Source organism: Schistocerca cancellata, chromosome 2, assembly GCF_023864275.1.
Source record: "Schistocerca cancellata isolate TAMUIC-IGC-003103 chromosome 2, iqSchCanc2.1, whole genome shotgun sequence".
NCBI lineage: Eukaryota > Metazoa > Arthropoda > Insecta > Orthoptera > Acrididae > Schistocerca > Schistocerca cancellata.
In genome coordinates, this window is record NC_064627.1 from 949503304 (window position 1) to 949508199 (window position 4896).

Sequence of the window (4896 nt, forward strand, 5' to 3'; positions counted from 1 at the left end):
GAGCTGTGGTGTCCGGCGACAGCGTTGGCCAATGCTGCCCGTGTCCCATCAGCCACCATACCTAATTTTTTACTTAATTGCCTTGATCACAATGTTTTGTAACAGAAGTACTAGTTTCGGCTATACAATAGCCATCTTCAGAATCTATCACACTAAAACTAAAATAAACTCCTCCCGAACAGGCCACGAAGGCCCAGCGGTACTGACCAGCTGCCGTGTCATCCTCAGTTTCTGAGACCGGAGCCGCTAGTTTTCAATCAAGTAGCTCCTCGGTTTGCCTCACAAGGGCTGAGTGCATCCCGCTTGCGAACAGCGTCCGTCAGACCGGATGGTCACCCATCTAAGTGCTAGCCCAGCCCGACAGCGCTTAACTTCGGTGATCTGACGGGAACCGGTGCTACCACTGCGGCAAGGCCGTTAGCATCTATCATACAACTATGAGAAATATTACCGTCCACTGTAGTAAGAGAATAGAAATCAAGGACAAATTGCCGGCCGCGGTGGTCTAGCGGTTCTGGCGCTGCAGTCCGGAACCGCGGGACTGCTACGGTCGCAGGTTCGAATCCTGCCTCGGGCATGGGTTTGTGTGATGTCCTTAGGTTAGTTAGGTTTAAGTAGTTCTAAGTTCTAGGGGACTTCTGACCTAAGATGTTGAGTCCCATAGTGCTCAGAGCCATTTGAACCAAGGACAAATTATAACAAAAATACGACATACTCTTCTTCTGCTAGACTGCCATTGGTCATAACCATGCAAAAATAACTTCAATCAATATCACAACAGAGTCTTCAACCAGCTGTATACAGAATTCAAAGAAATCGTAGAAGTCGCTCATGCAACCGTAACGTACAGCTAATTATAGTAAAGAATTTACAGAAGGTTGCAGAGGAATACCGCCTTATGCAAGACACCGTTTTGAATTATTGTTTTCAATCAGACATTCTTCAGCTGTCTTCAAAGATTCCTTTTATTTGTCTTTGTCACATGAAGTTACTGGTCGTTTATGCTAGTGGCGTTAGAACTGCTACACAATCCAGCGTCTCTCATAGTGGTTATGGTGTGGTGTTTTTTACTTTGTTTGTGTCGAGGTAACATGTAATGGTAGTGGAAATTCTGTGCATGGTGGGGGGGGGGGGGAAATTGGGATTGGGGCACTGTCAGCGGATTCAATTCAGCGCTGCACAACGGGGGAGGGCTGACAGATGATAAAAACCGTACTTCAGCCGAAGGTTACATAAACTGTGGATAAAGATGGTTAAAGCGTATAAAAGGCGACATTAACAAATGTATTTGTGAGAAATACATAGATGAAAATGATTCAAGTGGCTCTGAGCACTATGGGACTTAACGTCTGAGGTGATCAGTCCCCTAGAACTTAGAACTACTTAAACCTAAGTAACCTAAGGACATCACACACATCAATGCCCTAGGCAGGATTCGAACCTGCGACCGTAGCAACCGCGTGGTTCCGGACTGACGTGCCTAGAACCGCTCGGCTACCGAGGCCGGCAGTCATATTCCAACTCGATCATTTATTGATTTCTTGCTCGTTTTGTTCTCACACTTGTTTCCATGCACTGTTATTTGCTTTTTCGTCTTGTAATAAGTATACATTACGTCTTTCTTCTCAAGCTGTTGCAGTATTTTTAGATTTCAAGAAGGCTTTTACACTGTTGCTCACAAACGTCTTCCAATCAAATTGTGTTCTTACTATCCCCCACCCTAGTTTTAGGATTACATTCATGATTTCCTGTCAAAAAGATGACACAGTTCTTAGTAACTGACGGAAAGTCATCGACTTGAACAGAAGTGACATTTGGGGTGTTCAGGGAAGAAATGGCCCCCTGCTGTTCTTAATATATAAAAATGATTTAGGAGGCATTTTGAGCATCGCTATTACACTGTTTGCAGACGATGCTGCTGTGTACTGTCCTGTGCCGTTGCACGAAGACTGACGCCTTCTTAACACGTGCAGATGCATCGATCGCTCACGCAGAAGATATCACGGTATTATAGGAGGAGAAGGCGTACCCGCCTTACAGTCTATAAAGCAACAGATAATTTTTCTATTAATACTAAGAACTCTGTAAGTGCACAAGTCATCCTGCAGGGTCCATCAGTGTTCTGTGGTGGAGTGCTTAACTTTACCCTTATCAACAGTGATATCAATCAGCACGGTAATAGCTGGGTCACCGTTGCTCTAGTACGAGGACCTAAAGTCGATAAAGTTGCAGGGCTAGAACGTTTTAACAGCCGTGACGTCATTGTTTATCAGACATTTCAGATCGGCGGGGTCTACAATAGAGATACGGGTAAATCGCATTACCTATCTTCGATGCCCTTGCTTCTCAGGACCAGGAAAAATCGTAAAATAAATGAATCTGAATCTGTGTCAGTGTGGGTTGGGTTGTTTGAGGGAATAGACCAAACAGCGAGGTCATCGGTCTCATCGGATTAGCGAAGGACGGGGAAGGAAGTCAGCCGTGCCCTTTCAAAGGAACCGTCCCGACATTTTGCCTGGAGCGTTTTAGGAAAATCACGGAAAACCTAAATCAGGATGGCCGAACGGGGGATTGAACCGTCGTCCTCCCGAATGCGAGTCCAGTGCGGTGATGTGTCAGTGTGGGTAAATGTGTTGACAACTGTAAAAAAAAAAATTAAATGTAAGAAGATCAAAGGACCGCATTTGCCGAAGCAGATGGCAGGCCGCCTTAAAAACCATCCAGAGACTAGCCGGTACACCGGACCTCGACAATAATCCGCCGCGCGGATTCGTGCCGGAGACCGGCACGCCTTCCCGGTCGGGAAGCAGTGCGTTAATCCGCACGGCTAGCCGGACGGGCTTCGAGAAGTGTACTTTGCTCGAAGTGAGCGATAGGTTACCACTTGCATACGCGGTAGCTTACACGTGTTTTGTAGGACAATATGAGGAAGTTCCCCAACTTGACGGACCACAAGTGTCGCATATCAAATTCTTGCTCTTGACCTGCTCTATGCTAGTGTGGTACGATGTCAACAGTTATCGTTTACAGTCTGCATACGTTGATGTAGATACTGTTGTGTCACCGCCAGACACCACGCTCGCTAGGTGGTAGCCTTTAAATCGGACGCGGTCCGTTAGTATACGTCGGACCCGCGTGTCGCCACTATGAGTGATTGCAGACCGAGCGCCGCCACACGGCAGGTCTAGTCTAGAGAGACTCCCTAGCACTCGCCCCAGTTGTATAGCCGACTTTGCTAGCGATGGTTCACTGTCTACATACGTTCTCATTTGCAGAGACGACAGTTTAGCATAGCCTTCAGCTACGTCATTTGCTGCGACCTAGCAAGGCGCCATATTCAGTTACTAGGAATGTATTCTGAACAGATAATATTGTGAATCATGTACCGTCAAAAGCGACGTTCATCATTAACGGATTAAAGTTAAGTATCAAACTAATTACTTCCGCTTTCTGAATTCTAATTCCTTGTCATGTTCCAGACCTTACGTCAATAGAGCCGTTCCCTCCTCACGCCAGCCTGCGTGAGCTAAAATGCGTGCATTTCGGCCTCCACTCGTAACACGGTGTTGGCTCTTCTGCTAACACAAAAGATAGCTCCAACTTCTTCGATGTTTGTTCGTTAGAAAGACCTTGTGGATTGCCTAAATGAAGTAAAATTGGTACATCTTAGCAACTTGGTTATAGCAGACGATTGAATATGTTGTTAAAACCATACGAGAAAATAATGAGTTAAAGCAATAAGTTTTCCCAAATGTCCACACGATTAACGCGAGCCTGTGTAATGGTTGCGCCGAGGTCGATGTAGTTCCGTGCCTTGCGGGACTTAGGGCCGGCGCCTCATCAGAAGCTGGCAAGCTGCCGACCCGCCCACGGCTCACGCTCCCCTCCTCCCTCTTACTAAATTTCTGAACCGCTTTGCCAGTACTACCTGCATTATTCATGAGGCGCCTCCAAGAAGCGGGGAACTCGCTTAAAATATGGTCGCAGATGCGCGTGCAGATTAGCTGAGACAACGCGGTGTCGGCTGCCCACTGAGCGCCTACTTTACGGCGCATTGTTTATGATAATAAGCCGGTAACCGAAGGGAGGGAATTCATACCGGCCGGGGCGGGGCGGCGCGGGGTACGGCAGGGTAGGCTACGCCGGGGCGCCGGCGCCGCGACGCCTGCAGTCACGAACGGCGCCGCCACCGCCGACGACTGCTCGCTTACGCCACGCTTTTTCACACAGTTTTGAGTATAAATGGCTTCATTAAGGGCGACGCGGTGCAAGTGTATTTCGGCCGTGCAAGGAAGGATATTCCCAGGCGCCAGGAGAAGACCAATTTGTTTGTCCACCGTGCTGCACTGCACGCGACCGTCTGTTCGGGAAGAATCATTAGAGACGCTACACTTTTCTGGCTTCAGGTCTATATTTTTACCCAACTCAACAAGTTGCTGGAATACGTAACTCCTTTCTCGTTTGTTCTATCCTGCCGGAACTCTCTGTAGACACTCCTTAGTTTACAGTGCGTTGTTAAACTGGATTGTTCTGAGAAATGTAATGATAGGAATGTGAATGAGACGCGAGTACAGACAGCAGAGAGCACTTCAGCTAAAATTTTTACCTGCATGTCTCGATTAACAGACACTGGCTGTCAGAAATTAGTGCTGAATAAATTCGCTGGATGCGAATAACTCGGCTGCAGCTGTGTCAGGTGACATATGAAAATTCTTGCAGGAACCAGAATCGAACCCGGATTTCCCACTTATAGTGAGCGGCCACCTTATCCACAGCCCATCCGTGCACCCGTCCCGAACCGACTCAAACTTCCACAAGTCGCACTGCCTACATCCCTGTACCACAGTCTCCTTCATTCATTACTTAAACGATCGCAACTGTACTCTGTAACCCGGT

General features: G+C 47.5%; 1 pseudogene; it reads right to left on the bottom strand.

The window, feature by feature from the left end:
- Positions 1 to 304: 304 nt before the first annotated feature.
- LOC126163842 (5S ribosomal RNA) lies at positions 305 to 422 on the bottom strand (annotated as a pseudogene).
- Positions 423 to 4896: the final 4474 nt, after the last annotated feature.